This window comes from Rhinoderma darwinii, chromosome 2 (assembly GCF_050947455.1).
Source record: "Rhinoderma darwinii isolate aRhiDar2 chromosome 2, aRhiDar2.hap1, whole genome shotgun sequence".
NCBI lineage: Eukaryota > Metazoa > Chordata > Amphibia > Anura > Rhinodermatidae > Rhinoderma > Rhinoderma darwinii.
Window position 1 is genome coordinate 416,302,882 of NC_134688.1, and position 27,783 is coordinate 416,330,664.

A 27,783-nucleotide genomic window follows, 5' to 3' on the forward strand; every position below is an offset into this window, starting at 1 on the left:
ACCTGTATAGGGTAGGCGGTCCTTCATCAGGCTATGATCTCATTCATCCATTCTGGAACAGAGGAGGCTTTTGTATCTTTCCATTGTCTGTCAGTGCTTTGTGGAACAATCAATAATGAATTTAGTATGGTGTGTGACTCATCTCGATTAAGTAGCAAAATTTCCGGGGTGAGCACTATATCTGTAGCAAGAAATTTTCATATAATAAAGTAGTACAGATGTAGCCGTCTTTACCTTGACTTTTAACACATTAAATAAACAGTGGCTAGATCCCTTATCTTGACTTTTTCAGTGACTTTTCAATGGCTTTTGTTGTGTGATATCACGCTGCAGCAAGCTATCAGAATAAAGTTAAAAATGGCTACATCCCTATCTTACTGACGTGTAACCCATATATGTAATACATTGCCAATCTCATTTGAACATCACAAACACATAAGGGATTGTTTGTGATATATTTTTGTGTAAGAGTGTTTTGTACCATTTCAAAGTTAAAAGGGGTTGTCCAATGTCAGCAAAGAATTGTTATTCTTTGTATTATGAAAAGTTCTAAAATGTTTCAATATACGTTCTAAATCAGATCCTCGTGGTTTTCAATATCTCTGCTTGCTGTCATTCAACAGAAACCTTGACTGTTTACATCAGATCCAAATCTGTCCACGGTCATGTGATGATTACACAGGTGCTGGACTGATTACAGTTACAGCATCTTTATAAGACAAAACGTAGAAAAATAGAGACCTCCAGCTCACCTTGTATAACAGATTTGTATCATCTGGCACGGATCCTCGTGTCGGCACACGACTGGTAGACAATGGTAGGAACAGAAGGATTTGGATCCAGCGTAGATTTGTGAAGCCATGACTAAGGACGCGTGTAGCGTTTGAAACGCGTAGGCTCTACCTACTATAAGATATCTTTTCCTTACACTACCAGGACTGCACATTCTTCAACTTTCATCCTGGTGATTTTCTCTTTTTTAATAGAAAAATTTTTTTCTTCATTAAACTTGGAACATTGTTCCATTTTACTTCACAAATCTACGCTGGATCCAAATCCTTCTGTTCCTACCATCATCTTTATAAGAGTTATGTCTTGTAACGCGCTGAGCACCTGTGTGTCTATCACATGACCATGGACAGATTTTTATCCCCTGGGAATAAACAATGAAGACTCCTATTGAATGACTTCAAGCAGAGATCTTGAAAACAACTAAGAATTGAACAGAAAGTATTACTGTATAATGACACTATTTGTATGTACAATGTATGTTGTCAATATTTGTTTATACAGTATAGGAAGGAATTATTTATGTGTACAGTATATGGTGGCATTATTTCCATGTAGAGTATATGGAGGTATTATTTCTGTATAAAGAATATGGTGGTGTTGAGGGGTGAATAGTGAATAAGTTTGTCTATCTGTGTGTGTCTCTCTGCTTTCCTTCACCTGCTGGCCAGAAAACATTTATCTCTGTCCACTATTATCTCTACAGACAAACTGATTTAGCATTGTCCACTAACACACAGCATTACCTGCATGTGACTAAACCTGAATGAAGGGTGTTCTGGGTTTATATAGAATGCAATAGATTAATACCAGACGAGGCCCCATGCACACGACCGTGCCCGTAATCACAGTCCGTGATTACGGGTACGGACGGCCACGGACAGTTGTCCGCATTTGTGGGCCGTGCTCCCATTATAAGCCGTAATTACGGATTAATTCTACGGTCCAGTGCATGGGGCCTGAGGCAGAGCTGCAGCCAAACAAAGTACAGTATATCTATCTTCCTTTTGTATGATTTGGATATGTGTATAGCGATTGTAAGCTCCTTTTCATTCTAAAAGGAGACAGGCAGAATGGAATATGTATATATGGTTTATGCATTATATGTATGTTTTGAAATTTAAACCCAAATGTGAGTTCCTTTAACCCTGGATACGTCATGGAAAGTCAGTGCTTCCCGCAAATTGCCGTATCCATAAGACAAATAGATGACACGGGCTCAGAAGCTGAGTCTGTGCCATCATCCCCGGGTTTCAGCTCTATGTTACAGCTGACTCCCTGCTGTAATGGCAGGGAATTAAGTTAGCTCCGATACCCACCATTAACCTCTTAAATGCAGCGGTCAAAAGGTGTTTGCAGCTAATCGCCACCCCAGCGACAAAATCGCCGGGGTGCCTATGGCTGGAATGGCAACCGAAGGCCTAAAACTGGCCTCCCGGTCTGCCTAGTACGGAAGCCTCCTAGGCCCCGCCCAGAGGCAGTGCCTAAAAGGCCTTCAGTACCAAAGGCAAGATGGCGCGGGCGATCAGCCATCTTTATCTTGACTGATAATTTGCTGCAGCGTGATATCACAGAACAAAAGCCATTCAAAAAGTCAAGATGAAGGATCTTGCCACTGTGTATTTAGTGAGTTAAAAGTAAAGATAAAGACGCTAGGCTGAAACAATGATAATTGTATGACGCTGATAGGTCACTGATTGGTCAGCGTCATACACTTCTCTTCACAACGCCCAGTTGGTAAAAAGTAAAAACACGCCCGGTTGTCTATTAAGAAACTAATTAGCATAAATCTAAAATTGTTTATAACTTGGTCAAAAATGATCGTTTTTCAAAACAAAAACCACTGCTCTTATCTACATTACAGCGCCAATCAGATTATGTAGGAGATAGGGCACTTATAATCTGGTGACAGAGCCTCTTTAAGGGCACCTAGAGGTGGGTAGGGCAAGTTCAGTTCAGAGTGCATGAGCTGAGGATTGGGGGTGTTGTGTGACACTAAGGCAGCTGCAATTTAACCCGTTAGTGACCGCCCCATAGTGATTTTACGGCGGCTACTAACAGGCTTTATTCTGATGCAGTATAAATAAACAGATCAGGGAGCCGTTATATCTCCCTGCTCTCAGCTAATAGAGGTAGCTGAGGGCTGGGAGCATCCCTGCTCGAACGGGCGAGATCGATATCAGTATCAATCTCCCTTGTTTAACCCTACAGCTGCGGCGCTCAATAGCGAGTGGTTTTGGAGAAAGGGATGGAGGGAGCTCCCTCCCTCACCCCACCAGCACCCTGTGTGTTATTGCAGGGTGTTGGTTTCTTCTATGGCAGCTGGGGGGGCCTAACAAAGGCCCCCAGTTCTGCCTCAGTTAGTGTCTGCTAGGCCAGGCAGTAATACACTGCAATACAGAAGTATTGCAGTGTATTATAATAGCGATCGGAGAATCGCATATTGAAGTCCCCTAGTGGGACTGGTAAAAAAAGTAAAACAAAAAAGTTTAAAAAAGTTAATAAATAAAAATAAAATAATAAACAATGTCAAATTTACAGTTTTCTGTGAATCCTGCCTTAAAAACTGTGATAAAAAGTGATAAAAAAAGATGCATGTACTACAAAATGGTACTAATAAATACTACAAGTCATCCCACAAAAAAAAAAAAGCCCTTATACAGCTGCATCGGCAGAAAAAAAAAGAAGTTAGTTCTCTTCAAATATGGAGACACAAAAACAAATCATTTATTTAAATAAAAAAAAAGAGTTTTTACGGTGTCAAAGTAGTAAAACATATAAAATCTATATAAATTTTGTACTGTTACAATAGTAACAACCCGCTAAATAAAGTTATTGTGTTATTTATACCACATGGTAAATGGCGTAAATTTATGACGCAAAACAGTGTGGCGAAATTGCTGGGTTTTTTCTATTACACTCCAAAAAAGATTATAAAATGTAATCAATAAATTATATGTACCCCAAAATGGTGCTATTAAAAAACACAACTTGTCCCGAAAAAAAACCTTATACAGTCCTTATACAGCTATGCAGAAGCAAAAATAAAAAAGTTATAGCTCTTGGAATGTGACGATGGAAAAACGTAAAAAATAGCTTGGTCAATTAAGGTTAAAGCAGGCTGGTCACTAAAGTAACTCTTTAGTGACAAAGCCTGTTTTAAACCTTAATCACCAAGCTATTTTTTACGTTTTTCCATCGTCGCATTCAAAGAGCTAAAACTTTTTTATAATTTCCCTGCTTGTTGTTGTTTTACTTTTGTTTTGTATATGCTGCAAAAAAATATATACGAGCATTGTTTGCGAAATCCTGAGTGAGAACTATTTATGACAGAAAGAATATCCACATCTCAATAGGTGGCATTACTTACAGTATGTGTACAGTATTTAGGGGCATTATCTGTGTGTGCAGTATATAGGACACCATTATTTATGTGTACAATATATATGATGGCATTATTCCTCTATATAGTGCCATTATTCAAGTGTAAAGTATGTATGGCAGCATTATTTATGTATATAGTAGAGTTATTCATGTGTACAGTGTATATAGTGGCATTATTTCTGTGTACCGTACATAATGGTGTTATTCATGTGTAGAGTATATATGGCATCATTATTCATGTGTACAGTATATGATGTCATTGTCAGTGCACGTAGTATATATTGAATTATTCATGCTTACAATATATAGGGACATTCATGTGTAATGTTTATATGATGACAATATTCATGTGTATAGAATATATGATGCCATTATTCACGTGTAGACTACATATGTCTGAATTTTTAGAGTGACATTATAAAGATGATGAATTTGGGAAGTAAGGATCACAAAAATATTAATTTCATACATCTAATAATTGAATTAATATTCTATATATTCTTATGGCTTAAATTAATTTCATAAATAAATTAGGGACACATGTTATACAGTATTTTCTGATGGTGTATGATGTTATTTTATTTATTGCAGACTTATTTCTGTAAAATATTATTTATTGCTAGAAATTTAGCTATGATTGGGGAGTACATTTCCAGGTATCGAGTCAAACCAGGAGTGCACGAGGTACCAAACGCAGAGCAGGAGAGTAGTCAGTAAGCCAGGGTCAGTATGGAGCAGGATCAAATAGTTAGAAGCTGTAGCTGGGCCAGAAAACCACACGAGAAGAATCACAAGCAAAGGAGGAACAGGAAAGGCAGGTATAAATAGACAGAGGGCGGGAGCTAGCTCCGTCTGGCCAGGCTGCGATAGGCTCTCCCACTCCTAAGCCTGCCATCCTGAGTTGTGGAAGATGGAGTCAGTCTCAGAGACATAGACTCAGGTGCAGACTGATTACCTATGGGCGTATACACAGAAGTTGTGCCTGGCAGATCCTTTACAGTACCCCCCCCTTTTATGAGGGGCCACCGGACCCTTTCTAAGTGGACCTGGTTTATTGGGGAAACAAAGGTGGAACTTCCTGACCAATACCCCAGCGTGAACATCCCGGGCGGGTACCCAAGTCCTCTCCTCAGGCCCGTATCCTCTCCAATGTACCAGGTACTGGAGGTAGCCTTTGACCATCTTGCTGTCCACAATCTTGGCCACCTCGAATTCCACCCCCTCAGGGGTGAGAACAGGAACAGGAGGTTTCCTCGAGGGAGCCAAGGACGGGGAGCAGAGTTTAAGGAGGGAGGCATGAAACACGTCGTGTATTCGAAAAGATGGGGGCAACTCCAGTCGGAAGGAGACAGGATTGAGGACTTCAATGACCTTATACGGCCCAATAAACCGGGGAGCAAACTTCTTGGACGGAACCTTAAGGCGCAAGTTCCTAGACGATAACCACACCAGATCCCCGACCATAAACAAGGGGTTAGCAGAACGTCTTCTATCAGAGTTTTTTGTACGCTCTGGGACGCCTCTAGGTTCTTCTGAACCTGGGCCCAGACTGTGCACAGTTCCCGATGAACGACCTCTACCTCTACCTCGGGATTGTTGGAACTACCAGGAGAAACGGAGGAGAACCGTGGATTAAACCCAAAATTACAGAAAAAGGGGGAGACCCCTGACGAGTTACTGACCTGGTTATTAAGGGAAAATTCGGCGATGGGAATGAATGAGACCCAATCATATTGACAGTCAGAGATAAAACACCTTAAATCTTGTTCTAGAGATTCATTAGTCCTCTCAGTTTGGCCATTAGTTTCAGGATGGAAGGCAGAAGAGAAGGACAGATCAATCTCCAACTTTTTACAGAAGGCTCTCCAAAACAATGAAACAAATTGTACCCCTCTGTCTGAAACAATATTGACAGGGACCCCATGGAGACGCAGGATGTGTTTGACAAACAAGGTAGCTAACGTCTTAGCATTGGGTAGTTTCTTGAGGGGCACAAAGTGGCACATCTTACTGAAGCGGTCTACTACAACCCACACCATCGACTTGCCTTGAGATGGAGGCAAATCGGTGATAAAATCCATGGAGATATGGGTCCAAGGTCTCTGGGGAATGGGCAAAGAACGTAGTAAGCCCGCTGGTCGGGACCTGGGAGTCTTGGACCTAGCACAAACCTCACAAGCGGCGACGTAGGCCTTAACGTCTTTAGGCAACCCAGGCCACCAATAGTTTCTGGCAATGAGGTGTTTGGTACCGAGGACGCCTGGATGACCAGATAGTGCGGAGTCATGATTTTCCCTAAGTACCCTTAGCCGGAATTGCAGGGGAACAAACAGCTTGTCCTCAGGAAGGTTCCCGGGAGCTGAACCTTGATCAGCCGCAATTTCAGAGACTAAATCAGAATCAATAGAAGAAATGATTATACCAGGAGGCAAAATACAAGCAGGATCCTCCTCCGAAGGAGGGCTGGCCATGAAGCTACGCGACAGTGCATCGGCCTTAATATTTTTAGACCCAGCCCTATAGGTAACCAAAAAGTTGAATCTTGTAAAAAATAGCACCCATCGAGCTTGTCTCGAGTTTAGCCTCCGGGCAGAATCTAGGAAAACCAGATTCTTGTGGTCGTAAGGACCGTTACCTGGTGTCTAGCCCCCTCCAGGAAGTGGCGCCACTCTTCAAATGCCCATTTAATGGCTAAGAGTTCGCGGTTGCCAATATTATAGTTACTCTCAGTGGGCGAAAACTTCCTGGAGAAGTAGGCACAGGGACGGAGATGGGTGAGGGACCTGGTACCCTGGGACAAGACAGCCCCCACTCCCACCTCGGATGTGTCAACTTCCACGATAAATGGCTCCATTTGGTTGGGCTGAACCAGCACCGGGGCCGAGATAAAGCACTTCTTAAGGACCTCAAATGCCTGGACAGCCTCAGGAGGCCAGTGGAAGAGATCAGCACCTTTGCGAGTGAGGTCCGTAAGAGTTTTAGCGATGACCGAGAAGTTAGCAATAAATCTCCTGTAATAATTAGCGAACCCCAAGAAACACTGTAACGCCTTCAGGGAGGCAGGTTGGACCCATTCCGCCACAGCCTGGACCTTGGCGGGGTCCATGCGGAATTCATGAGGAGTGAGGATTTGACCCAAAAATGGTATCTCCTGTACCCCAAACACACATTTTTCGGTTTTCGCAAACAGTTTGTTTTCCCGAAGGACCTGGAGCACCTTCCGGACATGCTCAATGTGGGAGGACCAGTCCTTGGAAAACCCCAGTATGTCATCAAGGTACAATACAAGAAATACCCCCAGGTAATCTCTTAAAATCTCATTTATGAAATTCTGGAAGACCGCAGGAGCATTACACAACCCAAAGGGCATGACGAGGTTTTCGAAATGACCTTCGGGCGTGTTAAACGCAGTCTTCCACTTATCCCCCTCTTTGATGCGGATAAGGTAATACGCCCCCCGTAGATCAAACTTAGAGAACCATTGGGCCCCCTGAACATGATTAAAGAGATCAGGAATCAAAGGAAGGGGATACTGGTTCCTTACAGTGACCTTATTCAAGTTACGGTAGTCAATGCATGGCCTAAGACCACAATCCTTCTTCCCTACGAAGAAGAAGCCAGCACCTACTGGAGAAGTAGAGGGACGAATGTAACCCTTGGCCAGGTATTCCTGGATATACTCTCTCATGGCTTCACGTTCGGGACAAGAAAGATTAAATATCCTACCCTTAGGGAGCTTAGCTCCTGGTACCAATTCGATAGCGCAATCGTATTCTCTATGAGGAGGTAACACTTCGGAGGCCTCCTTAGAGAAAACATCAGCAAAGTCCTGAACAAACTCAGGTAGCGTGTTCACCTCCTCAGGGGGAGAAATAGAATTAACAGAAAAACACGACGTCAAGCATTCATTACCCCATTTGGTAAGCTCCCCAGTATTCCAGTCAAACGTGGGATTATGCAACTGCAACCAGGGAAGGCCTAAAACCAAATCGGACGATAATCCCTGCATCAACAGTACAGAGCACTGCTCCAAATGCATGGAGCCAACAAGGAGTTCAAAAACAGGGGTATGCTGTGTAAAATAACCATTAGCAAGAGGAGTGGAGTCGATACCCACTACCGGGACAGGTTTAGGCAAAGCAATCAAAGGCATAGCTAGAGACATAGCAAATTCCACAGACATGATATTAGCAGAAGACCCTGAATCCACGAAGGCACTGCCGGTAGCAGACCTACCACCAAAAGAGACCTGAAAGGGAAGCAAGATTTTATTACGTTTCATATTTACGGGAAATACCTGTGCGCCCAAGTGACCTCCCCGATGATCACTTAGGCGCGGAAGTTTTCCGGCTGCTTATTCTTACGCCTAGGACAAGTGTTCACTTGATTCTTGTCATCCCCACAATAGAAGCAGAGACCATTCTTCCTGCGGAACTCTCTACGTTGTCGGGGGGACACAGAGGCCCCCAGTTGCATAGGTACCTCCGAGTCTTCCGTGGAAGAGCGAAGCAACGGGACCTCGGGAGGCATCATGGGGGAGTCAGAGGGGAAAACACAAAAACTTTCAAGCTGTCGTTCGCAGAGACGTCGGTCAAGTCGTACCGCTAAAGCCATAACCTGGTCTAGGGAGTCAGAAGAGGGATAGCTAACTAGCAGGTCTTTCAGGGCGTTCGACAGACCCAACCTAAACTGGCACCTTAAGGCAGGGTCATTCCACCGAGAAGCTACGCACCACTTCCTAAAGTCAGAACAATACTCCTCAACAGGTCTCTTACCCTGATGTAAGGTCACCAGCTGACTCTCGGCAAAGGCAGTCCTGTCAGTCTCGTCATAAATGAGTCTGAGAGCAGAAAAGAAACGATCAACGGAGGAAAGTTCAGGGGCGTCAGGAGCCAAGGAGAAGGCCCACTCTTGGGGCCCTTCCTGGAGCCAGGACATAATTATACCCACCCGCAGGCTCTCAGAACCTGAGGAGTGAGGCTTTAAGCGAAATTAGAGCCTACAACTCTCCCGAAAGGAGAGAAAAGTCCTCCTGTCCCCAGAGAACCGATCAGGCAACTTGAGGTGGGGTTCAAGAGGTGAGGTGAGGGGCACTACCATGGTAGCGTCAGGCTGGTTGACCTTCTGAGCCAGGGCCTGGACCTGTAGGGAGAGACCCTGCATTTGCTGGGCCAGGGTCTCAAGGGGGTCCATAGTAGTGTCAGGGACCAGGGTAGACTAGGTATATGGGCTTGTGATTATGTAATGATGGGGGTAGGGAAACGGACAAGTGAGCCCTAATCTACCCGCCACTCTGTCCCTGCCTACTTGCAACGACCCGCCCTAGGCGACGGGGTACAACTGGGCGGCGGTCCCTACGCTCAGTAAGTGCACGAGACAAACAGACAAGGGTACACAAGCTAAGGGAAATGGGGCAGTTGCCCACGGCAACACCGTGAGCAACAAGAGTGGTGAACGAGCCGAGTCAAACCAGGAGTGCACGAGGTACCAAACGCAGAGCAGGAGAGTAGTCAGTAAGCCAGGTTCAGTATGGAGCAGGATCAAATAGTTAGAAGCTGTAGCTGGGCCAGGTAACCACACGAGAAGAATCACAAGCAAAGGAGGAACAGGAAAGGCAGGTATAAATAGACAGAGGGCGGGAGCTAGCTCTGTCTGGCCAGGCTGCGATAGGCTCTCCCACTCCTAAGCCTGCCATCCTGAGTGGTGGAAGATGGAGTCAATCTCAGAGACATAGACTCAGGTGCAGACTGATTACCTATGGGCGTATACACAGAAGTTGTGCCTGGCAGATCCTTTACAGCCCTCGTATTTTCTTGGTTTACGGGGAAATCGCTAGTAGCTCTATAAACCCCGGCAGTTAAACACTGTTTATTTAAAGTTTAGCTTCCTAAATACCTAACAGCTAAACTGGTAGTAAATGGAGTCATAAGACTGTGACAGAGCCTGTTTATTAACAATATTGGCAGTTTTGTTACCAGTTGGCCATAGACTATGGTTGGCTCACAATTGAAAACCACATCATGCAAGAAAGCCCACTCATTCAGCTTGCTGACTGGCCTGGGTTTGGGCAGGTGTCTCTGCTCTCTTGAGAGCCACCTGTCTGATCTGTTGTTGAGAAAGCCCGAGTTTGCTGAGAAGTTTCAGCAGCTCGAGCAGCAGTATGATGCATTTGATCAGCTTGCAGTTGGGCAAGAGGAGTCTCTGCAGCTAGTAATGCAGCTTTCCTCCTGCCCATCAGTTGCAGTTGGCCAATCTGATTGGTTGCTATGGGAACCGCATCCCCTGTACCTACCCATCTAGGATTATCTTGTAAAGTGCACTACCTGCTACTGCCAGATTAAAAACAACTTTACTATAAAAGAGAATTGCTGTATTCGCTTTTATAGTATTGGATCGTAATCATGTGATAATGGCTGATAACAGAGAACAACAGCAAGGTCAGGACCTTTACGAAAACCTTATATAGAGATAATAAAACATGTTCCGGCATGAGAGTTGTGGCTGGTGTTCACATTCAACCCATCATATGCTCTAATTTAGAAGTTTTGTGGAATTTACTAATTTATAAAATATATTTTAGAGTATTGTGCCCGCTGTCGCAGGGAAGATTCCTTGCTCATGCCGGCGTGATGACGTACTCCATCACGCCCGGCAGATGCCCATGCATTCGGTCGGAGTGGCCATCGCGGGAACGGGGCAAGGCATATACCTTTCTTCATTCCAGCTCAGCTTGATTCACAGCACGGCGAGATTCCACCCGCAGGTCTTTCACCGGAGCGATGGAAGACTGAACAGCCATCACCCCCAGCCGCTGCAGATTCGGATAAATGTCCTGACACGCGTGGGGGCGATGTCTATTTAGTCTTCCGTCGCTCCTGAGAAGGACCTGCGGTAGGAAGTGATGTCACAGCGTGATCTCGCGAGATCACGCTGTGCTGTGAATCAAGCTGGGCTGGAATAAAACATATGTCATTGAAAGCAGGTGGGCCAGTGTTTTTAATAATGCCAGGGCTGATTTTATGTCCCAGTCCAGCACTGGTCAGGTTTATGTGGGTTCGACTACCGAGAGTCCTACTGATTCCGAGAACAGGGGTGCCATTTCTTTGCTTTCAGTGAAGAAGTGGCTACGCATGTGAAGTCACTATATTTTATTGTCCATGGATGATACAAAAACCGATGCATGAACACCACCGTTCTTGGGATTGCTGGGATTTCCAATGGTTTGGCTCCCACTGATTTGATTTTTATGACATTTGCATCAGATATGCAAGAATAGTCAAACTTTGAGAAAAAAAAAACCTTTAAAGATTAAAGTGATAAAAGCAAATATTACTATATTATGTATACTGTACAGTATATACTATGCACACTCATGCTATTATGTCTAAAGTTATTCAATGTATTTTACAGTAGCAAGGATCTTTCCTGATATAGTAGGTATGGAAGGGTTAATGCAGTCCTTACACATCCTCTCTACCATGATGCCTTTTCAAATATAAAGATTTCATTTTCTGGAGAATGGAAAAAAGATGGCTAGAGATTTCATGCAAACAGTTTTTGGCATTTACAAATCCTTGGTAAAAAGGTCATCGTTGTCTCTGAATCTTTTTATTAAAACAGAAAAATGACTCTTAAAATGTCAGGCTTTTTTTGCTCAGATATTTTAAACAAGCAATAGGTATGAGAAAGCATTGAAAACTCTCTGGGGGTTTTGCTTAAGACAGTTCTTTGACACCTGCCTCAAGAAGTATACTCAAGTACTGTAGATGCAAGTTTTAGCTCATGTTTAATTCAATTAAATCTAACTGCGTATATACACAATGAGAAATTTGAACACACAGTGGCGGATCATCATTAGGGCGGTTCGAACCGCACATGACCCTTCATGCCTGCTGGCGTCGCTAGCACCGGAGGCGGCCCCGGTGTTAGCGGCAACCACATTCACTGGTATCTGATTCCTCAGGACTCAGATACAAATGAATATTATAGGCTGCAGGCCACGTTAAGCCTGCAGCCTATAAGGCGCTAGAAAGACTCCCTGCGCATGCCGGCACGATGACGTACTCGATCACGCCGGTCTGCGTAGGCGTCCCGCCTGGCGGATGCACATGCGTCCGTTCGGTGTGGCCATCGCGGGAATGAGGCAAGGTAAGTACAATATTTTTTTTTAAGGGGGGCAGCTCTGTATGGCCCTATATACCAAGGGGGGAGTGCTGTGTGCAGTATATACAAGGGGGGAGCGCTGTGTAGCACTATATACAAGGGGGAGGGTAGTGCTGTGTAGCCCTATATACAAGCGGGGGGAGCGCTGTATACACTATATACAAGGGTGAGAGCGCTGTGTGTACTATATACAAGGTGGGGAGCTCTTTGTGCACTATATACAAGGGGAGGAGAGCTGTGTGGCCCTATATACAAGCGTAGGAAGCACTGTGTGCACTATATACAAGGGGGGGGGGAAGCACTGTGTGGTATTTTATACAAGGGGGGAGGGGAGCACTGTATGAGACTATATACAAGGGGGAGTGCTGTGTGCACAATTTACAAGGGGTGAGAGATGTGTGGCCCTGTATAAAAGGGGCAGTGCTGTGTGGTCGTATATACCAGGGTGGAGCGCTGTGTGGCCCTATATACAAAGGGGGAGGGCTGTGTAGCACTATATACATGGGGGGGCTTGTGTGGCGCTATCCACAGGCGTATGTGTGTGGGGCTCTCTACAGGGGGGCTTTGTGGTGCTATTTACAAGAGGGGAGGGCTGTGTGGCGCTATCTGTAGGGGGCTGTGTGTAGCTCTCTGTACGGGGCGATGTTTGTGGTGCTAGCTATAGTGGAGATGTGTGATATCTACAGGGGGCTGTGTGTGATGCTCTCTACAGGGGACTCTATGGTGCTATCTATAGGGAGCTGTGTAATATCTACAGGGGGCTGTCTGTGGCACTATGTACAGGGGGGGCACTGTGTATGTGGTGCATTACTTTACAGTATTTGACACAATTATATCCAGAGGTACAGTTTATGGTATTCTTATTTTCAGGGGCACAGTGTTTGAAGCTATTTTATTCAGAGGCGCAGTGTTTGGTGCTATTATAATTAGAGGTGCAGTGTATGGTGCTATTATATTTAGGGGCACAGTGTTTAGCACCATGATAATTTAATTTTCGTTTACAGGTGTGGAAATTTTGGAAAAGTGAGGAGCCAAAGACATCTGAGTGACAAATTCCGCAGAAATGGGTCATGGCCGGGAGAAGTCGTCATGAACTCTGGACCGGATGGAGAAGAAAAGCGGGAAAGAAACGACTAGAATCTGAGACGTCGTCACCTGTGAGTCACTAGATTTATAGAGAATCTGTCACCTCTCCTGACATGTTTATTATAGGAAATCCTTGTATTCACAAAAAGTCTTTGTTCAGTCCAGGACTGATAGACAATTCCCCTTGTCAGGAGTATGTGTCCCTGCACAGTGTAAAACTGTCAGCGATGGTTGGAGACTGTCAGTATGTAGGGACACATCCCTGTGACAAGAGGAATCGTGACACCCATTTGTTAATGCTTGCACAAAAAGGTAGTGTTAGCAATAGTTATGGCGCGGCAGGACGGAGGTGCAGAGGGGGGACCCAAGTTTGGGTAACAGCCCAGGGCCTATGGTCTACTTAATCCGCCACTTTGAACACACTTGGCTCCTGATCTAAGCCAATGGTATAGAAATAAGGATCAATACTGTGGCCAATCGCTATACATAGGGACACTGCCACACTGATAAGTCTTGTCACACCATAAGACCCAGTGGAGGACACTCATGTGGAGCTGAGAGTGCATATGCTGGCCCTATATAAGTAAAAGTGTCACTTTCGGTGCGCGGACCCACTGGGCCGTACTGCCTTGACGGTATAGCAGCTGGTCAACAGGATACAAAGTCAAAGTCTATAGTCTGGATAGGTGTACCTGTGGTAACTTCAGACAGTAGCGAAGAGAGGCTCAGATGGGACCTTGGTAGCAAGCAGACACCAGGCGTGGTGTAACCAGGAAGGCGTAGTACACAGCACAACACGACTCCAACTCTAAACAGCACTTGGACCAGGATAGCACGGGATATAGGATGCAGGTATCTGGAACGGGAACATTGGGAACTGGAAAACACTTAAGGGACCATTTGCAGAGACGAACATAGGTAAATGACAACAACGCTCAGGCAATGCAGGAAGGGGCAGGGCCCTTCTTATAGTTCATGGTGCTCATGGGCTAATTTGGTTATCTAATTCAGGTGCGCGCGCACCCTGCGGGACACAGCAGAGTGAAGCGGAAGTGAGCGCTGGCTTCTCCTAAGGAGATGCAGGCCAACGCTCACTGATCCATGTCTGCGGCCGTCAGGAGGTGAGTAATCCTGATGGCCCACGGACATGAGTGTTACAGTATCCCCCCTCTTACACCACCTCCCCTTGGGACAAGAGTGAGAGAAAAACTTCTTCAGGAGGGTAGGGGTATTGAGGACCTCTCTTCAGGACCAAACCCCCTCCAATCCACCAAATAAAAAGTTCTTCCTCCTACTCTCTTGGTGTCCAGGATCTCCTTAACCTCGAATATATCTGATGAACCGCTGGGAGCAACTGCAGGACTAGGAATCTTGGTGTAGCGGTTCAGGACCACAGGCTTCAGGAGGGAGACATGGAAGGAGTTGGGAATCTTGAGGGTAGGAGGCAGACCAAGCTTGTAAGAGACAGAGTTAATCTGTTGCAAGATCTCGAAGGGTCCGAGGAACCTGGGAGAAAACTTGTATGATGGCACCCTCAGCCGAATATTTCTGGAGGACAGCCAGACCTTAGTACCTGCAAGAACCTGTGGGGGGGGGGGGGTTCTCTTCTCCTCGTGTCTGCCTTATGTTTCATGCGGTAAACCGCCAGCAGAATGGAGGATCGGGTCTGCTGCCAAATCTGCAGAAAGTACCTAAAAGCTGAGTCAGCTGTGGGCACTTCGGACATAACAGACACCGGGAGAGGAATTCGTGGGTGTTGGCAGTAGACAATGAAGAACGGTGTAGTTCTTGTGAACTCGCTTGTATGGTTATTGTACGAGAACTCGGCCCAAGGAAGAAGCTGGACCCAGTTATCATGCTGCCTGGAGATGAAGTGTCGTAGGTAGTTCTCCATGATCTGATTGATCCTCTCAACTTGACCATTGGACTGGGGATGGTAGGCTGAGAAAAAGTCCAACTTTACATTGAGGAGTTTACAGAGGGCTCTCCAGATTCTTGAGGTGAACTGAATCCCCCGATCAGACACGATATGCCGAGGTAAGCCGTGCAGGCCGAAGATGTGTTGGATTAAGAGGCTGGCCAGTCAAGAAGCAGAAGTTAGACTGGTCAGCGGAACGAAGTGAGCCATCTTCGAAAATCGGTCCACCACCACCCAGACCGTACTGCATCCTGCAGAGGGAGGCAGGTCTGTAAAAAAGTCCATTGCTATATGCTGCCAGGGAGTATCGGGCACAGGCAGCGGCTATAGCAGCCCAGCAGGTTTGGAGTGAGCAACCTTGTTAGCTGCGCTCACCGAGCCGGAGGAAACCAAGTCCATGATGTCTTTGGGCAGCGTGGGCCACCAGAAATGACGGCCAATCAGGTCTCGAGTGTTACGGGTACCCGCATGATCTGCCAGTCTGCAGCTGTGTCCCCAGCGGAGGATTCTCCCTCTGTCTGCCAGGCGCACAAAAGTCCTCCCCGGAGGGATGTCTCTAACTTGCAGAGGGTTGACAGAGACAATGCAATAATATTTTGTGGAGACTCCATGGTGTTCTCTGTCTCTAACGACCTGGATAAGGCATCGGCCCTCACATTCCTGTTGGCTGGACGGTAGTTTAGCTCAAATTGGAACTGGGCAAAGAACAGCGACCACCTGGCCTGGCGAGGGTTCAGCTGTTGGGCCGTCTGGAGGTAGATGTGATTCTTGTGGTCAGTGAATATAAGGATAGGATGAACTGCGCCCTCTAGTAGATGTCTCCACTCCTCCAGGGCCAATTTGATGGCCAGTAACTCCCGATCCCCAATCGAGCAGTTGTGTTCTGCGGAAGAGAAGAGTTTAGAGTAATAGCCACATACCACTGCCTTCCCCTTGGAACCTCTCTGGAACAGGAGTGCATCGGCACCAACAGAGGAGGCGTCCACCTCCAACTAAAACTGTCGAGATACATCAGAGATAAGTGCAGGAGAAAAGGTGGATCTTTTCAGGGGCGCTGCTGTGTGGTGGAAATGATAGGAATGGAATCCGGAGGTATTGGTAATAGGTTCAATTTATTGTTAGTGGCTACGCGTTTCAACGATGAACAATCGTCTTCCTCAGGCCATGTACATATCACAATGGACACATCTTATATAGCATGTAGGTTCAAATTGACATAAGTGAAAAAACCGCCAAATCTGCAGGGGTCAAGGTGCGATCGTGACGTCACTCCCGGCTTTTTCCACTGTTCCCATCGCAGGGCTATAAATGCGTAATATGTTTTAACAAACAAGCCATTCTTCAGGAATCGGCTCATTAACCAGTAACCTTACTCACTTTATAGACTTACACCTTCAACCATTCGTGCTTACGCTACCATCCTATCTCAAAGACTCTACCCAATTAATCAGAGATCTATTCAATCTCAAAATTGACGCAACTACACCCAACATACATTTTTTAACAGCTGATGTAACAGCTTTGTATAGTAACATCCCACATAATAAAGGCATGCAGGCAACCAAATCATTTCTATCATCTAACCTATCAATCCCCGATAACCAAGTTTCTTTTCTAACCAATTGCATTGATTTTATTCTTCATCATAATACATTCACTTTTAATAACAGTTTTTATAATCAAACCAGAGGCTGTGCGATGGGTACCAGATTCGCACCAGCCTACGCAAATCTGTACATGGGGGCTTTCGAAGATGAATACATTTTTGGGGAACATTCATTTAAAAATAATATTCTTTTATATAGGCGTTACATCGACGACCTGTTCTTCGTGTGGACAGGATCAGAAAACGAAGCTTCTAGTTTTATAAAACTTTTAAACACTAACAGTTATGATATTTCTTTCACGCACACCTTTTCTGAAATCTCAATCGATTACCTGGACCTAAACATCAGCTATGACACCATGACCGAACATTTCGTCACAAAAACTCACTTTAAATCCGTCGATGTGAATAGCTATATCGACTTCAAAAGTGCTCACTATCGCCCTTGGTTAACAAATGTACCCTTCGGTCAATTCAGAAGAGTACGTAAAAATTGCAGTACCAACGTAAATTTTAAATCAGAGTGCAACATTTTAGAGAGAAGATTTAGAGAAAAGAACTTCCCTCTAAAACTGATCAAAGATGCAAGACTAAAAGCCTCACTATTATCTCAGGACTCCTGCCTAATCCCTGTACAGAGAAAACCAGAACCAAATAAATATAACACTAATTTCATTACAACTTTTAATCAAGGGAACAAGACAGTTAGGTCAATCTTGCACAAATATTGGCACATCATAAAAAGTGACCCTTACCTCAAAGATGAGATACCCGCTCATCCAAGCATCACTTTCCGACGATCGCTAACTCTGAAAAATATTCTGGCCCCCAGCAGAATCCGTAAACCCAAAACAATATCAGCCACGTTTCTATCCAGACCCAATGGCTCTTACAAATGTGGCCACCCACGATGCCTATGCTGCAATAGTATCAACAACAAAAAATACTCATACACATCGACAGTTACAAAAGAGTCTTTTCCTATCAAGTCATCCCTAAGTTGCAGTAGTTCATATGTAATTTATTTATTGGAATGTACATGCCAACTCCAATATGTAGGGAGAACGACACAATGTCTTAGATCCAGAATAAACAAACACAGATTCAATGTGAACACAGGTTTTTTGAAACATAGTGTGTCTCGCCATTTCACCCACATACATAAATGCCAATTTAACCAAATTACAGTTACACCCATTGAAGTGATACATCATGACGTTCCCAACAGATTTAATAAACTCAAACAGAGAGAAAACTATTGGATTTTTAAATTACAGACTTTACACCCAAGGGGTTTGAATGACATCTCCGAATCATCATTGGATTAACCTACACCACAAATTCTAAAATAATATTAGAGGCTAAATAATCTCCAAATTATTACACATCAATAAACATTTGCAATCTGACTGTCAAATTTATTCACTCATTGTGCGTTCTCTTTCTGCTACGCAACCCTCGTATCTACATATTTCACTTATACTTTCTTTTTAAAATAGTTACGTTTTCATATATTATCATTTTAATTATAATGGACTTTTTTATCAACTTACCTGCGGTATGTTCTGCCTGTCCTGTCCCTGTTTTTCTTCGGATCCTCCGGTCCTGTTGTTCCGCACTATTGACCTAGTAATATAATTGCAGTTTTAACCATTACTTTTAATGTACTCTATTGCAAAAAATAAGATCTGCAAAAAATAAGATCTTCTTATTGAATTACATCTCAGAGTTTAAAATACATTGCTTATTCCTATTGAAATCGGGACTGAACAACTTTGGGAATCATGCTAAATTCTTCCTCTATTGTTTTATCTGTGCAGTCACAAAATAATATTTATGCCGGAGACTGTATCTATGTGTATTCTCCCATTCAATAACACATGTTTTTAAGTAGTTTTTAATTAATTTTTTCAATATCTTACCCACAGCAAGCACAGATCTTTTCATTCGCTCTGTCGCTCCGATCTCCGCTTGGTTGTCCTGGTAACGAGGCCGCGTCCCGGCTTCGTTCATTTTAACCCAGCAACATTCTTCATTCTTTCATTTCACTTTATTTTTCATTTTTACTTTTCATTTTTTAATGGTATCTCTGTTTACAAATAAATATTTGGCTTGTTTGTTAAAACATATTACGCATTTATAGCCCTGCGATGGGAACAGTGGAAAAAGCCGGGAGTGACGTCACGATCGCACCTTGACCCCTGCAGATTTGGCGGTTTTTTCATTTATGTCAATTTGAACCTACATGCTATATAAGATGTGTCCATTGTGATATGTACATGGCCTGAGGAAGACGATTGTTCATCGTTGAAACGCGTAGCCACTAACAATAAATTGAACCTATTACCAATACCTCCGGACTCCATTCCTATCATTTCCACCACACAGCAGCGCCCCTGAAAATATCCACCTTTTCTCCTGCACTTATCTCTACCTAAGCGGTCCCATCTGGTTACCGACTCTGATCTGGCAGCAGCACTGTGGTTATTACATGCCTTAAAACTTCCTTATCCAGGTGAGCACATTTCTTGCTACTTTGTCTCACCCGTACCTACTGATCTGCACAAGGTGGCGCCGTTTTTTTCTTTTTTTCTCTTATTATTTTATTCGAGATACATCAGAATGATTGAGGATAGAGGCTGACGTGAAGGGACTCTTCTGGCTATTAAATGTGTATTCCGCTTCTGGAGTCCACACCTTGGCGTTCATGCCTTTTTTGGTGAGGGTAGAGATTGGAGATGTCAGTGAGAAGTTTGGGATGTACTGCCTGTAGAAATTGGCGAATCCCAGGAAATGCTGCATGGACCTTAAGCTTTGAGGACGTGGCCATTCCAGGACGGCCTTTACTTTCTCACTATCCATCTTGAGGCCTTGATCTGAGATGGTGTAGCCCAGGAAGGGTAGAGCATCTCTCTCAAACATGCACTTCTCCAGCTTGACGTACAGGCGATTCTCCCTTAATTGCAGCAAAACTTGGCGGACATGTCTCTGATGAGTCACTGGAACTGGGAAAAAGAATCAGAATGTCATCGAGATAGACCACAACACAAACATAGAGGAGATCTCGGAAAATGTAATTGATGAACTCTTGGAAGACCGCGGGAGCGTTTCACAGACCGAAGGGCATTACCAGGTATTCGTAGTGCCCATCTCGAGTGTTAAATGCCGTCTTCCATTCATCACCCCGGCGAATACGGATTAGGTTGTAAGCCCCCCGCAGGTCTAGCTTAGAAAAAATTTTTGCTCCTCGTATGCCATCAAACAGTTCTGAAATCAATGGCAACCGATATCTATTTTTTACCATGATCTGGTTGAGACCCCGGTAGTCGATTCAGGGTCGAAGAGATCCGTCCCTCTTTTTGACAAAGAAGAACCCAGCCCCAGCCGGGGAGGATGACTTCCATATGAAACCCCTCTCTCTGGGCTCTGGGGCTTTTGGTGGCACAGATGCACAAGATCGCCTCCGAGGCCGCAATACAGACAGGGTCCCGAAGTGCGTTGTCTCTCCTGGATAGACAGCTTGAGATGATCCATCCTCAAAGACTCCTTTGGAGGAACAGCTGATGAGGACAGCAGGGGTTGCTGCAAAGTAGGAGCTGGGCTAAGGAGTCCTCCCTCCCGACGGGCCTCTTGGAACCGTTCTCAGATCCTTATGTCAAGGTGGCCAGAAGGATGAGGTCATCCAGGGTAGATGGCAGATCTTGGGTGGCAAGCTCGTCCTTAATCTCAGGGGACAGTGCCTGCCAGAATGTAGCCACCAAGGCCTCATTGTTCCACAACAACTCTCCCGCCAGGGTGCGGAAGTGGATGGCGTACTCGCCCACGGAAGTGTATCGCTAGTGAAGGTTCAGCAAGGAGGCAGCTCTAGACGTGACTCATCCAGGCTCCTCAAACACTGTGCGAAATGTCCGTAGGAACCCCTGGAAGTCACGGGTCTTTGGTCCTTGTTTCTCCCATATAGGGATCACCCATGCTAGGGCACTGCCAGTGAGGAGATAGACGCTGAAAGCGAACTTTGCGCCATCAGTGGAAAATGCTCTTGCATACTGACTGAAGTGGATCCGGCACTGGTTCAAAAATCCCCTGCAGGTCCTAACATCTCCATCATAGCGATGAGGTAGCGGCAGAGAAAATCGGGGATCAGCACTGCCAGGAGGTGTAGTGGGAGGGTCTGTACTGCCAGGAGGTGTAGTAGGAGGAACGACAGCTTGCACATCCAGCCGACGTGCAATAATGTTCAACGCCTGGAAGAGTTGGTCCTCTCAAGACCGGAGGTCTAGCATATCCGCCCGCATCACTTGTGACGTCGTCATGGTCTCGGATTGACCATGGCCTGAGCATACTGTCACGTTGGGTGCGTGGACCCACTGGGCCGTACTGTCTTGACGGTATAGCAGCTGGCCAACAGGATACAAAGTCAAAGTCTATAGTTTGGATAGGTGTACCTGTGGTAACTTCAGACAGTAGTGAAGAGAGGTTCAGATGGGACCTTGGTAGCAAGAAGACACAGCAGGCAGACACCAGGCGTGGTGTAGTAATAGAAATTCCTCTTGAGGACTTTTATTGCTTCCAATTTTGCCATGATGTACACCACCAGATTAATTGAACAAATAGAGAAGGAAGGGCATTGTCACATTTGTCTGCTGTCTGTGACACACCTACATTAATGTGTGCAGTTGGCTGCTTTGTGACACCTGGTGGGATATACCCATCCTTCTAGGTGTTATTAAAGCGGTCATAACCAGACTAATCCACAGGTATCAATTGGCATATAATTTAGTGGCGTGCCTTGGGCATATAGATATTACCGCATAGTTTGCCCTATTGTGCACTCCACTTTTGCTAATCGACACTTAATGTATTATTTTCCCTTCATTCCAATCCACTAGCCTATCACATATAGGTTGTATGGGTTTTTTCAATCTATGGGGTGCACTTGAATGAGGGACCGCTCACCCCATCCCTGTTAGGCATAATATACCTCTCTAAGCCGGTCATTTTAATATTTAATTTCTATTAATCAATCCAAGACATCAGTTGATCTCTATGCTTCTTGCCCTTCTTCTCCCCACTCATTCCCCTTCCTTCTCTATTTGACCAGGCGTGGTGTAACAAGAAAGACGTAGTACAAAGCACAACACGACTCCAACTCTAAACCGCACTTGGACCAGGATAGCACGGGATATAGGATGATGGTAGCAGGAACGGGAACACTGGGAACTGGAAAACACTTAAGGGACCATTTGCAGAGACGAACATAGGTAAACGAAAACAGCGATCAGGCAATGCAGGAAGGGGCAGGGCCCTTCTTATAGTCCAGGGTGTTCATGGGCTAATTTGGTTATCTAATTCAGTTGCGCGCTGGCCGTTTAAGACCGGGCACGAGCGTGCGCGCGCACCCTACGAGACACAGCAGAGTGAAGCGGAAGTGAGCGCTGGCGTCTCCTGAGGAGGAGATGCGGACCAGCGCTCACTGATCCATGGCTGCGGCCATCAGGAGGTGAGTAATCCTGACAGCCCGCGGCCATGGGTGTTACAAAAAGTTATTATTTTTATCAGACAGATTTACTTGTCTGGACACAGGCATGGTGATATCGCTTCTTCCAAATCTAAGGCCAAGCAAAGAAGTATTTAAAGCATTCTCAGCACTTGGCAAGTGAAAAGTTATATGAATTACTGACATAATTGCTTCTAAGGCCAGATTCACAAGAGTTTTCACGAATCCCAATAGACTAACGCCTCGGGCCATTTTTGACGGCATCCGAGTGACACCCGATAGTCTTCAAGAACCCATTCACTTTAGCGGGTGAATCGGGTCGGTGAAAAATGGTTTGAGTCTCAGATACGAGGAAAGATAGAACATGTCCTATCTTTCCTCGGATCACTGACGGGACTCGAACGGCACACACGGTCCTGTGCATCAGGAGTTAAAGAGGCTCTGTCACCAGATTCTCAAACCCCTATCTCCTATTGCATGTGATCGGCGCTGCAATGTAGATAACAGTAACGGTTTTTTGTTTTTTTTAAACTTTCATTTTTGGCCACGTTATGAGCTATTTTATATATATGCAAATGAGCTTTGAAATGGACAACAGGGCGTTTTTTTTTCATTATGTACAACTGGGCGTGTATTGTGTTTTTAACTGGGCGTGTTTATGTGTATGACGCTGACCAATCAGTGACCAGTATGTGTCATACACTCCTCAACATCTGCACGCTCCTCTCCTGAAATATTCTGTGCTGCTGTGAACTCTGCTCTTACCATTACGTAGCTCTCAGTCTGTTACCTCTCCTCCACTCCTGTCCTCAATAACACCTTCACATGATTGGCAAGTCACCACCCCGCACAAGATCCTACTGCACGGCTGACAGCCGTCAGCTGTTTAGCTAACAGCACAGTTGTGTTGGAAGCGCGCCCTGCTGTGTCTCACTTAGCATCTGGGTGTGTTCCCCTCATCTAGCTGCTACGTTCTATCCTGACCGCCGGTGAATTCTCCGTGCGGTCTTCGCAGTGCTGCTACCCCGTTTACCTACGGGAGCAGAACGCGGCTCCTGAAATACTCTGTGCTGCCTTAAAATCTGTGGACAGGTCAGGATCCTGTTTTTTTTAAATGCTGCTGGGGAACCAGCTCGATCCACTATATAAGGCTGCACCTCCATCCTCTTCTGCCCCAGTCACTTATTCCCAAGCACTGTAAACTTTCAGATTGGTTGCGCTGTGAATATTCGGAGAACGTGATTGGTTTATGTGCAGGGTAATGAACATACAGACAAGCAGTAGAAGACTGACTAAGGGCTGAGCATTCCGTTGAATTCAGTCTTCTACTGCTTGTCTGTATGTTCATTACCCTGCACATAAACCAATCACGTTCTCCGAATATTCACAGCGCAACCAATCTGAAAGTTTACAGTGCTTGGGAATAAGTGACTGGGGCAGAAGAGGATGGAGGCACAGCCTTATATAGTGGATCGAGCGGGTTCCCCAGCAGCATTTTAAAAAAACAGGATCCTGACTTGTCCACAGAGTTTAAGGCAGCACAGAGTATTTCAGGAGCCGCGTTCTGCTCCCGTAGGTAAACGGGGTAGCAGCACTGCGAAGACCGCACGGAGAATTCCCCGGCGGTCAGGATAGAACGTAGCAGCTAGATGAGGGGAACACACCCAGCTGCTAAGTGAGACACAGCAGGACGCGCTTCCAACACAACCGTGCTGTTAGCTATACAGCTGACGGCTGTCAGCCGTGCAGTAGGATCTTGTACGGGGTGGTGACTTGCCAATCATGTGAAGGTGTTATTGAGGACAGGAGTGGAGGAGAGGTAACAGACTGAGAGCTACGTAATGGTAAGAGCAGAGTTCACAGCAGCACAGAATATTTCAGGAGAGGAGCGTGCAGATGTTGAGGAGTGTATGACGCATACTGGTCACTGATTAGTCAGCGTCATACACATAAACACGCCCAGTTAAAAACACAATACACGCCCAGTTGGACATAACGAAAAAAAATGCCCAGTTGTCCATTTCAAAGCTCATTTGCATATATATAAAATAGCTCATAACTTGGCCAAAAATGAACGTTTAAAAAAAAAAACAAAACACGTTACTGTTATCTACATTGCAGCGCCGATCACATGCAATAGGAGATAGGGGTTTGAGAATCTGGTGACAGAGCCTCTTTAACTCTATGGAGGGATCTGTGAAAACGGAACAAAATAGGACATGTTCTATTTTTCAGCAAGCCCTTCACACAGTCCATTGAAACAACGGGCGTGTGAACGGCCCCATTGAAATACATGCGTCTGTGTGACAGCCGTTGTTTTAACGATCGTCACACGGGTGTATTCTACATTCGTCTGAATTCGACCTAAGTCCATTATAAAAAATAGAAAATAAATATAGCAAGAAATAGAGCACAGGAGTCAGCCTCATTTCTCCACTGATATTAGATGACAATATTTGATAACTCTAGGCATTGAATTTGACCATTGGATTCACGGAAATAAATCACTCATTGTTACTGATATCAGAGAAATATATAGTCTGACAATCCATGTAGACATGTGTCCCCACAAGTAGTGAATGATAAATGCCATCAATTTGAAGTTTACCTCCAGTTATTACCTCCAGTTATATATCATATAGACATGCTCTTTTTGCATATAAAAATCTTTTTTCCCTTTTATAAATCCAGTACAAAATTTGACACGTGATATTTCCAGCAGTGGCTTAGATTGCCTGTATTCAAATAAAGTCTGCTGCTGGGTATATAATCCGGTGTTACTGAGTACCACGCATGCTTGAGAAATGTCGCTTACAGCGTGAATTATGCCTGTTCCCCTCCAGCAACATCTCTCCATGTGAATATGGACTTTTTTTTAAAAAAAATTTAATTTTAAGCTACTGCTTGGACTATCACATTTATGGTGAATATTATATCTCTGTACTGTCAAATTTTGAACTGGATTTATAAAAAGGATTAAAAAGTTTTTTACATGCAAAAAGATCGTTCTTTGAAAACATACCTGTTTTTTGTACTAGTGTTTGCTACGATCTCAGAGAGACATGTCATGAGTTTTCTTTGGTAGGGTTCTGGGTTTTGACACCATTCTAGAACAAAGTCGTTAGAGTGCAGAGAAGCTTCATCGCCCATTGGCTTTTTTGCCTTTACTTGGAAGGGCTGAGGATGGCCCATGGCCCAATAGATTATTGGTTGTCTTTTCTTTGACTCTCCTTATTAACCTCTTAAGATTGTGGCCTAGTTTTGTCCTTGAGGATGTAGCAGGTTTTTTTTTGTTATTGTTTTTTTTATCACCACATTCCAAAGTCCATAATGTTCTTAATTTTCCATTGACAGCCATATAAAGGCTTGTTTTTTTGCTGGATGAGTTGTATATTTTAGTTGCACCATTTTAGGGTACATATAATGTATGTATAGAATAACTTTCATTGTCTTTTGAAAATAGTTTTTACCGTATGGTATAAATGACATGTTAACTTTATTCTATGTGTTGTTACAATTACATCGATACCAAATTTATAAAAAAAATTCACAGTAAAATCTTTTAACCCTTTTACGACCCAGCCATTTTTCATTTTTACGGTTTCGTTTTTCACTGCCCGCCTTCCAAGAGCCATAAAAAAATGTTTTATTTGTCAATAGAGTGGTAGGAGGGCTTATTTTTTTGTGGGAGGAGCTGTAGTTTATATTGACACCATTTAAAGTACCATATAATGTACCTGGAAATGGAAAAAAATATTTGTGGGGTGAAACTGGAAAAAAAAATAATTCCTCCATGGTTTTTTGGGTTTTGTTTTTACGGCTTTTACCGTGCGGCAAAAAACGACAACTTATCTTTATTCTACATCTCAATATGATTATGGTGATACCAAATTTATATAAGTTTTTTTATTTTTTACTACTTTTACAAAGAAAAAACTTTTTTTTATTTTTTTTGTAAATTGTTCTGTTTCACCATATTCTGAGAGCCATATTTTCTTTTATTTTTCTGTCAATTAAGCGGTGTGGGGGATTATTTTTTGCGGGACGGGCTGTAGTTTTTATTGGTACCATTTTTTGGTATATACGATTCTTGATCACTTTTTATTTGAAATATTTTTTAGCGCTAAGGTGTTCAAAAAACATAGATTCGGGTGTTGTCATTTTTTTTTACGCTGTTCACTGTGCAAGTTAAATAATGGTATATTGTAATAGTTCAGACTTTTACAGACGCGGCGATATGAATTTTGTTTTTTCATTTATTTTTTACATTGTGCTTGGGGAAAATGTTTTTTTTTTTGAACTTTTAATATTTTTGTATTTTTTTTACACTTCTGAAAAATGTATTTTACTTTTTTTTCCCACATTTTATTAGTCCCCCTAGGGGACTTGAACCAGCGATTGTTAGATACTAATGCATTGCAGTATATTGTAATTTTCACAGGCCTTTGCTAAACCGGAGGCATGGCTTAGCAGAGGCAGACAGAAGGCAGACCTGAGGGCCTTTATTAGGACCCCAGGCTGCCATGACAACCATCTGCGCCCCCGATCGCGCTTTATTGGCCGTTGGGCAGTCGGAGGGGGCCGCTCCTCCTTCTAAATGTTTAAATGCCGCGGTCGCTATTGACCGCGACATTTAACTAGTTAAACGGCCAGGAACAGCGTGATTGCTGTTCCCGGCCGTTAGATCAGTGTGTCAGATGTAGTACACAGCTGACAGCTGCGGTGTATGGAGCGGGCTCAGCACGTGTTCCTGAGCCCTTGGTATCCCTGCGCCGCACATTTACAGTGCTGTGTGAGAAGTACATGCCACCGGCGCCATAAATTTGAAGCTGGAAAAAACATTAAGAACTTTCTTTAAATAGAGTGCTCTTCTGAACTATAATGGATGCTTTAGCAGCTCAGTAAGGCCTAATTCACATTACCGTGTTCGGTCCGTGATATACGGTCCGCATGTTGGCCGCATTTCCCGGACTGAACACAGTGCAGGGAGCCGGGTTCCTAGCTTCATAGTTATCTATGATGCTAGGTGTCCCTGCCTCCCCGTGGAACTACTGTCCTATGCTGAAAACATGATTACAGTATGGGACAGTTTTTCCGCAGTGAGGCAGTGACTCCTGGCATCGTACATAACTATGATGCTAGTGGCGTTCCTCTCTGCAGTGTGTTCGGTCCGGGAAATACTGCCGACCGTATATCATAGACCGAACATGTGTAGAGGTTAAGGAATTTTACCATAGTCCCCTTAACAGTCTCGCCGTGGTTGCAGGGACGGTTGAGCGGATTTCAGATCCGGACGGCTTCTTGTGGAAAGCCGTGACAGAGGAGAGGAGACCGGCTCCA

The 27,783-nt window shown here is 44.4% G+C and overlaps 1 long non-coding RNA gene across 1 annotated transcript; it reads right to left on the bottom strand.

Moving 5' to 3' along the window:
* Positions 1-27,783, bottom strand: LOC142741455 (uncharacterized). Its single transcript, XR_012881147.1, has 3 exons — positions 27,676-27,783; positions 18,500-18,572; positions 1-96 (listed from the first exon to the last, which is right to left on the bottom strand). It is a non-coding gene; the product is annotated as an uncharacterized LOC142741455 (long non-coding RNA).